Genomic DNA, 12,303 nt, shown 5'->3' on the forward strand with positions numbered 1-12,303 from the left:
ATCAAGAAGGTTAATTATAATAATGCCTGATTAACTGAGGTAATACAAATATTCTAAGGAAAAGAGCAATGGTAAATATTTTAATACTTCCCAAGAACCTTGAAATAATAGTTCAACAAAGCATCATCATTGTCTTTTTTGTGTTGTAATATTAAAATTTAAAGCAAATGTGCCTTAGAGTAGAACTGACCCCAATAGAACAACATTCCCCGAGAGAAGCTACAAAACATCACTTACTAAGTCTGAAATTTTTTTTTTTACATTAGTTCATTCTGACCACCCGGGACTAGTATAGACGCAGTACACAATGTACAACTGCATATATTGATATTAATTTTACATGAGTGGATTCATGATTTCACCAATTATCAGGGCATCCTTGAAATTCACAGCTGTAAATGTGGGATAAGTGAACAGAAGACACAGCCTCCCAAGCTCTGGATACAATAGTAGCTCTATTGGGAGCCTCGGGGTGAAAGAACAGAAAGGAATCAAGATTCCTCAGAGTATTCTCCAAATTCTTTCATCTCAGGACACAGCTATGGGTATGATAACATTTGACAGAAGACAAAATTAAACAAGTGGCTTTACAAAAAATTTGAAACATGATTCCTCTGAGGATCATCTCTGTGCAGGCGCAAAACCACTACATAAGTTAGATCCAAAGGAGCTTTCTATAGTTCACTAAAAAGAAGTACCACCTAGGCGTCTATTGAGCAATGGGAACACCAAGCTCCCATTAGAAACTGGAAGAGGCTAAAAATTCAATTGGCATCAAGTTTTATCCCAGTGGATCACAAAGATATTAGTAATACTATCGCCTATGGATGGGAGCTAGATTCTAACAACGAAGCCTACTGCTGGGGAAGAATTTAAAAGAGGTTATACCATTTAACCTCTGCAACAACTTCCAGATCCAGACAAATCACTTGGCCTTATATTTGAACCCAGCTTGTCATACCTTACACATTGTGAACTACATCATACATATTGGTATACAGGATACACATGAACAGTGCACCTTTTGTGAAAGTTTCTGTACCTTTAAAACTGACAGTTAGGATGAAGCCAATTTCAGGTGCCATATATGAAATGGGAAAGTTACTCTCAAAACAAAGACAGAAACAAATTATCAAATGTGTGCTTCTTAGTCTACCAAGAACTACAATCTTCTGTTTGACAATCAGCCTTTTGTTTAAGCCAGAAACTGAATAGTTTCTCCACTACTAGTTAGCCGTAATGAGACCTGTTTCCTCATCTATAACATGAAAATAATAATGAGAGCTACCCCACAAGCGTAGTTTGTGGGGTTTAAAAGACAATTTGTGTAAGGCTTTTGTCTGCATGCCCTAGAACAGTGCCCTCCCGTAGAAATATAATGTTAGCCACAAAATGCAAACCACATAATTATAAACATTCCAGTATCCATGTTTTTAAAAAGTGAAGCAGGGGAAATTAATTTTAATTATATATTTTAACCCAATATATACAGAATATTATAATTTTATCAAGCAACCAATAAAAAATTATTGAGATATTTTACATTTTTTCCTATAAAATCTTTTCATCTTAATTTAGCCCCATTTCAAGCACTCACTAGCTACATGTGACTAGTGACTACTGTATTGAATAAGGTAGCCCTAGAATATCATTAACATTCAGCAAAAATTTATTAGTATTAATATTGTAGCATTATTCATATCACTACTACTTGGCTTTATTGGTATTGGTATTACTATCACTCTTACAATAATTCTAAACAGTATTCATAACTTTTCATAGAATTATAAAATAATTTTAAATCTTTTGTTAATTTTATGAATATAAAAGCTTCCAGTGATGCTACAAAGCTAATAAAAATAAAAGTGGATATGTATCTTAATATTTTAGGAAAAATTACAGAAGAAAATTGCCAGAGTACGGCAAATGCTCAATGAGGAAAAAAATGGAAGGACATGGGGACATTTTTCAGATAGAGCATATATTTCAAGGAAAGGTTTTTAGGCCTAACTGGTGTGGCTCAGCTGGTTGGTCATCATCCTGCAAAGCAAAAGGTCACTGGTTCACCTCTCTGTCAGGGCACATGCCTGGGTTGCATGTTTGGTCTCAGTCAGCGTACATGAGACACAACAAATTGATGTTTCTCTCTCACATCAATGTTTCTCTCTCTTTCTCCCTCCCTTCCCATCTCTCTCTAAAAATAAATAAATTTATTTATTTTTTTAAAAAGAATACTTTAAAGGGCAGAATTTTAAGTTGTAAAACAGGTTTAAATTTTTGCTTTCAGTCAATGTAGTATGAATTAGTAACTAAAAACCTCGGTTTGCTTATTACCCAGAAAATCCAGATAAATGTATAAATGTACAGTCCTCAGTAAGGCAAATTAGATGTACAGTTTTGAATTAACCAAAATCCGAGTGGTAAAAGACCTTCTATAATGAAATTATTTTATAAGTTAGAGAGCTTCATTTGAGGGGAAAAAAGTAAATTAGAATAATAAAGGATCTATACCTAAAGAAATATGAAAGCCTTGTTACCAGATTCCAAATGAATAACTTCACAAGAGAGTGAGCCTCCTAGGGCTGGCTGAGTCCACCTCCCTGAATCCACAGTGTTCCTATCCCTCATCCTGATCTCTTTCTGGCAAATCCCTAATCATGCTTCAGAAAGCAACCTAGTCTTCCCTTCCCTTGGGAATCTTCTCCTGACCCTAAAAGACACCGACAGTTGTCTATGGCACCTCTTTTACCTTTATGGTAGTTCTTACCACAGTCTATTTCAATTCCAAGGATATAGGCCAATTACTTTTTCCTTCATGAAATTTATTTTTTTCTTATTTACTTTCTATTTCTGTGGGAATTTTATAATTTCTCACACTTTCAACTATCTATGTATAGCTTTGAAATCTATATCCAAAATCTGTTAGAGTTCTCCACTTCTATATAAACAAAACTAAAATTATCATTCTGTTCTCTTCCTGACACCTGTTGTTTTTTTTTAAACAGCTTTGTTTTTCTCTTGGTCACAAAAAAAATCTTAAATTCACTCTTGGTTCTTCTTTTCTCTATAATACCCAGATGAAACATGGCCGGGCCTGTAAATAGTCCCACCAACCACTGTTTCCAGGATGCATTTCCATTTTTCTGATTCAGAGCCTCACTAGTCTCACCTACACAAACGTACCTAGCTAGCCCTCTAATTCAGGAGCCTCTCCTACCCCAGTCTGATGATACATTCCTGCCAAATTGTCTTAATATATCTGTCTGTGCTATTCCTCTCTTCAAATTCCTTTACTTGTCCTAGCATGTTAAATCTTAACCTTTAAGCCTTGCTTTTTGAATCCCTCACAAAATTGCCCCAAATTATTTTCCAGCCTTACGTTATACAGTTTACCTCTGTTAATTACGGCTTCCAGAAAAATTAATTTTCTATCCCTCCAAACAGTTCCTATACTTTCTCGATTTCATTATTTTCATTTCCTCTGCATAGGAAGACATCACCCACACAATCAGCACCTGAAAGTCCCATGTTGTTCCTGACTCCTTTTTTAAAAAGTGATCTTGTTCTCACTTGAACCCCAACCTGTATTTTGGGACTTAATTTGTATTATTGAGTTCCACCGTTACTTGTTTTATACCTTATAGTCAATTTGAAGTTCCTTCATAAAGGACTTATATTGCTTTTCTTAGTATTACCTTCAATTCATCACCCTATAAGAAAGCAGTAAAAATATGAGTGGAAGCAGACTCCCCAGATGATACCCCTGCAAGTGTGCCTAGTGAACAGAAGTAGTTGGAAGAGTCTGGTTGTGCCTTAGGTAGAAGAAAAATCCAATTTAGTGTAGTCTTCTTGAACTTGTAGGGAGTTTGAAATATCACACAGAAGACTGATAGGTAAATAATGGAAAAATACTTGTGCATGTCAATTATTTAATTACCCAGTACTTATTAAATGCCTACTGACATCCTCAAAATATTTCATATGCAGAAAGAAGTTCCAAAAAGGACAAAATACTTTATCGTTTGCACTATATAAACATAGTCTAAGTAACTCTACTGTGAAGTTTCCTTCAAGAATAAACGATAAGCATAACACTCTTTACTTGTTTTCAAAGGCACCTTTTAACTCAGAAGCTTTCTGGAGTTAAAAAGGTAGAGCTCAAAAAGCACTGAGCCACTAAACTCAAGACACCTTTGAATATTTTTATTTGTTTCTCTGTTTGTCTATGCACATAAAAAAATGAAAACCAACTTTTCGTAGAGAGGAGGCTCTTGACTTGCTAATAGAAAATGAGCAGTTAGATAATAAGAAAAACAAAGGGCGAGTAAAACAGCAAATGTGATTCCAAATAAGTTGGAAATGTCAGGTATAAAAAGAATCATGGCTAAAGATCATAACAAATGCAAGACCAAGAGAGCTGGAAAGAAAACCAAAACAAATTGTGTGGGACATCCAAGATGCTGGCAGAGTAGGTGGATGTTACACTCACCTCCTTCCAGAACCAAACAGGAATTACAACTAAAATATGGAGCAATCAACCTGAACAACAAACTGAAGACTAGCTGAATAAAAGTCTTATAACCAAGGATTTATAGATGCCACATCAAGACTGGTTGTGTAACAGTGAAAAATTGTAACAGTGGTAAATTTTAACCCGCCCCTCCATTCTTTTGACATTGCTTCTGTAAGTGCTGACTCTGACTAATATGTATCTTATAAATGAACAGAAAATTTGTATAAGAATCCTGGGAACTAGTTTCAAAAAATGTAGACCCCAACCTTCAAGCATCCCAGCTCTGGGAGATTTGCTGACCTTCATCCATGGAGCCAGGATGTCTAAGCCAGGATGATGCACACTGGACCATCATTTGTATCATCAGAATGTTCTGTGCTAGTCTGCAGATGAGAGCTTTGCAACCCCCTCCCTTGATCTCTTTGTTCTGTTCCCCTCTCCTTCTTTGTAAAGACGTCTGCCTGCACTGAGATGGGGAGATGGGCTATGTGACATGAGTCCCCCCACCTTCCAGGGGACAGGCTTTGAGAGGTCAGTCCCCATCTTCCAGATGGCCAACATCTGCAAATAAACCACTTTCCTTCCTCTCCAATATTGGCTTTCAGAGTGGCAGAAAGCTGGATCTGCTTTCAGTTACAGTTTCACGGGCAAAGATGCAAAAAAAAAAAACCCCAAAAGCTGGCTCCTCTCCCTCCAGCAGAGCCAAGGTTCTGGAGGGATATCTCAGCTACAAAGGTTCCCCCTGAGGAGTATAGGATCTCAATCCCCTGGGGGGCTTCCCAGCCCAGAGCACCAGAGCCTGTAAGAGGCACCCACATAAAACTGGGCTGTGAAAATCAGTGGGGATTCTGTCTGCTAGGGAGAGACAGAAGATAGCTAGAGACACAGGCACCCTCCTAAAGGGTCAAAGCACAAAAACTCATTAGCTGCGATTCACCCTGAGCTCCAACACCTTCCCTAACAGGAGATCCACTAGCTGCACCCACTGGAGTCCCAGCATCCATGCCCTGTTGAGCTCAACCTCCTGGCAGAATCTGGAACAGGCTGATTTGTGTGACTATAGGATGGGAACCTTTATTCCCTCATACACCTGACCAGTGCAGAACCCTCCCTTCACATGGCCAAACCTTGGTCTGTTTGGGCCTGCTAAGCTGCTGGCCTCACCCCTTTCCCTCTGGTAATCACTGTGCTCTTGTCTGTGTTTATAAGGCTTTTGGTTTTTGATTTTTTTTTTTGCTTAACCCCCTTACCTTCTTCACCCAGCCCCCCAACCAGCCTCCCCTCTAACACCTGTCAGTCTGTTTTCTATATCTATGGGTCTGTTTCTATTCTGTTGTTTCTTCAGTTTTTTCATTAGATTCCATAGATAAGTGAAATCATATATTATTTGCCTTTCTCTGACTGGCTTATTTCACTTAGCATAATATAATACTCTCAGTCCATCCACCCAACTGCAGGATGTGAAATTTCCTTTTTTTTTTTACCACCAAGTAGTATTTCATTGTGCAAATGTACTACAGCTTTTTTATTCATTCACCTACTGATGGGCACATGAGCTGCTTCCAAATCTTGGGTGTCATAAGTAACACTGCAACAAACATAAGTGTGCATATATTCTTTCAAATCAGTGTTTTGGTTTTCCTCAGATATATTCCCAGACATGGAATCACTAGGTCATAAAGCAGTTCCATTTTTAATTTTTTGAGAAAACGCCATACTGTTTTCCACAGAGGCTGCACCAATCCGTATCCTCACCAGCAGTGCACAGAAGTTCCCTTTTTTCCACATCCTGATCAGTTTTTTTTTTATTTATTGATGATAGCCATTATGATAAGTCTGACATAATACCTCATTGTGGTTTTAATTTGCATTTCTCTAATGATTAATGACATTGAACATATTTTCACATGTCTGTTGACCATATATATGTCTTTCCTGGAGAAGTGTCTACTCAGGTCCTTAGCCCAGTTTTTAATTGGACTGCTTATGTTTTTGGTGTCGCATTGTATAAGTTCTTCATAAATTTTGGGTATTAACTCCTTATCAGATGTATCATTGGTGAATATGTTCCCCTATTCAGTAGGTTGTCTTTTTATATTGTTTATTGTTCCCTTTGCTGTGCACAAACTTATTAGTTTGGTGTAGTCTTCCTTTTTTTGTTTGTTTGTTTGTTTGTTCGTTTCTCTTGCCCAAGGAGACATATCAAACATTATTGCTACCAGAAATGTCAGAGATTTTACTGCCTATGTTTTCTTCTAAGATTTTTATGGTTTTCGGTCTAACACTTAAGTTTTTAATATATTTTGAGTTTATTCATGTGTCTACTGTAAGAAGGTGGCCTAGTTTCATTTTTCTGCACGTATCTGTCCAATTTTCCCAACACCATTTATTGAATAAATTATCTTTACCCCGTTGTATGTTCTTGCCTCCTTTGTCAAATACTAATTGACTATAAAGGTGTGGATTTATTTCTGGGCTCTCTATTCTGTTCCATTGCTCTATAGGTCTGTTTTTATGCCAGTACCATGCTTTGATTACTATGGTCTTATATTATAGTTTGATATCAGGTAGTGTAATTCCTCCAGCTTTGCTCTTTTTTCCTCAAGATTACTGTTGCTATTCAGGGTCCTATGTGCTTCCATAGAGTATGAAGATAAACTTCAAATGAAATGTGTGAAATAAATAAAAGTTTACCAATAAAAACCAGTATAAATAAATTCAAATCTGTACAACTAATTCTTCAACAAAGTTGGTAAACATATAAAACAAATATATTAAATTTAGAAAGAATATGTCAGAATCAAAATTTAAACTAAGTTTAGGATGAGCAGGATTTGGTTAATTCCTGTTCTAATGATTTACAATGTGGACAGCAATAATGTAAAAATTTCTCTGTGAAGTTTAGTTGATCACAAATTCAATAGTCACAATAACTACTAAAAACAGAACCCCACACAACATTTTTCATTAATACAACATTAATAGTTGATCAATTGCTTGTGTCAGAGGATCAAGATCAAGGGAGATAATAATCCTTCTGTCTTTCTATCGGCCAGATGACATCTGAAATGTTATATCTGATTCTGAGTCTCACTTCCAAAGAGGGGCATCCAAAAAAAGTGATATCAAGATGATTAAGGATTGGAGATGAGAAGGAAGAAAAAATTGCCCTCAGATATTCTAAGGGCAGTCATTGGAAAAAAGAACAGCGTTCATACTGCATTATTTCAAGTATGTAACACATTCAAGTAGCTAAACTTTTCAAAGAAACGGACCACCTCAGAAAGTAAACAATCTTTTATTAGTGGACAAGTTTCAATACAAAATTGAGGGTCATCTATTAGAAGTGATAAAAGCCTTTACAGCATTGAGAGGAACAGTGAATTGGAGTGCTTATACAGTTTATTTCAACTATAATATTGTGATGCTCTTGAAATCTGAAAACAAAACAAAAAAATCCTGAAGAGATTTCTATAACTCTAATATCTAATTTCATTAAAATCATATTAAATTTGGTCACTGACATTGAGAGGTATCTTAATGACATTGCTCATCAGGAATTCTGCAGTAAAAACAAAATATGGCTTTTAGCTAGAGAAAGAAACAATATGTGTAGCCAAATCTTCCATCTCACTCTATCCAGAAACCCATTACAGTAAGTCTACCACATTGGGATTATCTTTAAAGTGGCTCTTTGTAATAATTGGCTAAAAATTTGGCTAAATGAAGAAAAAAGCTTGAGTTTTAACATATCTATTCCTTCCTGGCGGGGAAAAGTAGGGACCAAATGAGTTCCTTAAGAATATTATAATATCCTAATGGATTTCTCATTCAGATACTAATCAATAATATCTTAGAAAATGGGCATTGAACCCAGTTTAAATTATCTATGCAAGAGTTAATGCTGAGATAACATTTCCATTGTTGAAGCCTGCTTTTAATTTAGCAACTTTATATCTTCTGAGAAAATTACCCTTAATGAATAATTTAAGTGTTCAAACTGTAAGTGAATTTTAATATGGAAATGTCTCTTGAAAGCAATCAGAACTACTCTTATAATGTAAAGAGTTTTGAAAGTCAAATTCTTCCTGGTGGGTTCTTCATTGCTGAGAAAAATCCAACTAATTTTTACAAAGTCTCATTAGTTAACATTAAATAATATGTATTTATTCAATTATGTTAAAAACAAGAACACATGTAACTATGATATTAAAAAATTTAATTCCCCGTAACAAGACTGTGGTAGAAATCGCAATCTAGGCTTTCAGCAGGATTTCAATCAGAAGTGTTTAAGAAAATGGGGGAGGAGGAGGCAATTCAGAAGGAAAAAGAACCTAAATTAAGCACAGGCCAGGAAAGGGCAGGGTATGGTCCAGTCTGGCTATGTTCATAGGAGAAAGGTTGAAAGTTATTTGGTAACCTTATTCTGAAAGAGTTTAACATAAATTCTTCAACGTGTTTGATTTTGGAATAAGAGGCCTGCAATCCTGGATTTGCTATAATTTTTTTCAAATAATTGGGGGAAATAGAATATTTAATTAACAAGGTTGGATAGGGTTTGAGGAAAACAGAACATTTTTGGAAAAACTTTTAAAATGAATGAAATAGGCCATAAGGGATATATTACAAAGTAACCAAGAATTCTTGAGAGCTCATGTGAAATTAGAAAGCATCAGTCTGCTGTTCCCACTTGTTTAAGAGTACAGGATGCATTTTTTAGCAAATTTGATGGGTAACTTTGAGACAGTCTGCCTTAACTACATTATATGTGTCTCTTTTTCATAATTAGAAACTTACATTTAAATATTTTACTCAATGTACACTTGTTTACATTATTTTCATTTCTGAACTTTACAAAATTACTTGCTTACCCAGAAGTGTTAATTTACAATTTTATATTAGAAATGATATTTTGCTTATGTTTCATGAATTGAGAAAGACATTCTATGTGCTCATTAATTTTTCAAAGAGGGTGGTTTTAGTTCATTTCTTTGAAAATGGGTAGGAAATTACGCCAGTAAAAATATCATCCTGAAGCAGCCTCTGGAGCATTCACAGAGTTGCAGTCCTACCGCCCGCGAGAGCCGGCAGGGCACACCCTTCCCACCTCCATGATCAGTTACATTGTGTGGACAGCTTAAAATTAGCCATGATGGGCACATTTATACCTCAGAGTTTGGCAAAGCAAATAATACAAATCAGAACTTTCTTTTCAGAAATCCAGCTGTTAAATATTTACCTGCATACGACTATTTCCACATAAAAAAGATTTTAAGGAGGTTGGGAGGGTGAGCTGGAAGGGGATGAGTAGGAAAGGAGGGACGGACCAAAGGAGAAAACAAGGAAGTTAGTTTCAAGAGCAGAGAGAAGAGTAACTGTCATTCAACAATGTTCAGCTAATTCAAGAGCAAAGTAGACTGACCTATTACACAAAGAAGGGCGGGTCCCCAACCTGGAAAGTCCTGCTTTTTATAAAACAGCCTAGCCTGTTGCAAAGACTGAGGAGTAATTGAACACAGGAATAGAAAGTCATCCTCAGAGTGACTGAAATTGAGACTTGAACTGGCTGAGCTCCTTAGCAGAATGGTGAAAATCCTGACCCAGAGACTTGACAGACCAAGACGGGGCAGGCCATGTGAATTACAATAGCTTTAAAAAGACAAGCACTAATTTCAAATTAGCCAAAGCGAACATGCCAAGGCCCTAACATATCATTAATCAGTGTCTAATATTTATTCTATTGCTGAGTTTGTATGAAAGTATGTACTGTTGGAATGAACAGGTTATATTTGACCCAACTTCAGAGCTATTTCAATTTTTATAATGGAGCAACATTTCCACTCAAGTTGTAAAAAGTTTATCACCGAACAGCATCCAGAAATGGAGAATGAAAACATGTCATCAAGGCCTTTAAATATATATTGGGTTGGCCAAAAAGTTCATTTGTTTCTTTCCCTACAATGGCTGTCGTAATGCTCAGTTGTCTTTAACTTTATTCGAAACAATTTTCGTAGATCATGATCCTCTGACAGCTGTCAATCAGCATGCATTTTTAAAAATCTTATCAAAATTGATGAAGTTTTGTGTAGCCATTTTAATAGTGAAGATGGAAGAAAATATGCAACTTTTTAGAGTATTATGCTTTATTATTTTAAAAAAGATAAAAATGTGCCCTGGCTGGTGTGGCTTAGTGGACTGAGGACTGGCCTGTGAACCAAAGAGTTGCTGGTTCTATTCTCAGTCAGGGCACATGCCTGGGTTTCAGGCCAGGTCCCCAGTAGGGGGCATGCGAGAAGCAACCACACATTGATGTTCCTCTCCTTCTCTTTCTCCATTCTTCCCCCTCCATCTAAAAATAAATAAATTTTTTTTTTTTAAAGAGAGAGGTAAAAATGCAACAGAAGTGCAAAAAAGATTTGTGCAGTGTATGGAGAAAGTGATGTGATTGATCCGACATGTCAAAAGTGGTTTGTAAAGTTTCTCGGTACTATTGACATTTTGGCCAAATAATGTTTTGCCTTATGCATTGAAAGATGTTAGCAGCACCCCTAGCCTCTACCCACTAGAAGCCAATAGCAAGAGATAGCCAACATACTCGATATATTCAAATCAATAAAGTGGTTTGTGAAAATGAAAAACATCTTTTTTTTTATGGAAAAAACTAAACAGATGTTTTGGCCAACCCAATATTTCAACTGAGTGTGGGAAGGGGAAAAATAATTATTCCCCAAGTAACACTAATTCACATAAACTACCAATTTTTTTAATCTTTTGCAGTTTCCAAGCAGTGACATTTTTATCGTAATAGTAAACTCTCCATGTTACAGTTACATGTCCCTATGTTACACATTACTTGCAGTTAAACTGCCTCATTGGGGCTAAGTATGCGAGTCAAAAGTGAGGATCCACAGGTTTTAACTCTAGTTCTGGCATTACTCAATGTGTGACACTGGGCTCATTAGTTAATCTCTTGGGACTTCTATTTTCTCATTAATAAAATACCTAACTCAGGGGATTCTACAAGGGTAAATGAATTTATGCATATAAAGAGCCTAAAACAGCATATGGCATATAACAAGTATTAAGTAAATGTTTTAGTTTTTACTACTTTACCACTTCAACATTAATACTTGTTTCCCTCAAACTTTTTTAATGATGATTATCTGTTCTGCCAAGCAACCCCAGGGATATCGTGAATCACCATTATTTTATGGCTGTCTCTAATAATTCAGTATCCCTGATTGGAAGGAAAAAGGCAAATTTTGCAGACATACTTTTGTCAACTGTATTTAGTTTTTTTAGCGATTCTAATCTGCAATACATTTCTTGGGCACAGTATTAGCCATTGTCATTGTTATGTGTCTGCATGCCTTGATTATTTCTGTGATATCAAATTTTTCTTAAAATATTAGCCGAATGCTGTTATGCTGTATTGACAACGCCAAAATCTCGAAGATTTTTAAAAATAAATTCCATTTCTCATGCATATTACATGTCCATAATTGTTTTTGCTGCATATCTGTTTCCCCTTGCCTTTATTGCAGGACTCAGGCTTATAAAACAGTCCCTCTTTGGGCCACAAGACAAAAGAAAAGTGAGACATGGATGGCTACAAGCTCACTTTTCAAACCTATGCACAAAGTGACACATGACATTCATTGACCAATGTAAGTCACATGGCCACTCCTGAGACAAACAGAGATAGGATGTAATGGAGAGAGGCAGCGAATACCATAAATAATAATATGGTCTTCTGTGGTCACTGCACCAGGTCTTAACTGATGCCAGGA

The sequence above is a fragment of the Pteronotus mesoamericanus genome, unplaced genomic scaffold (genome assembly GCF_021234165.1).
Source record: "Pteronotus mesoamericanus isolate MK-2021 breed Mesoamerican mustached bat unplaced genomic scaffold, CSHL_Meso_final scaffold_21, whole genome shotgun sequence".
NCBI lineage: Eukaryota > Metazoa > Chordata > Mammalia > Chiroptera > Mormoopidae > Pteronotus > Pteronotus mesoamericanus.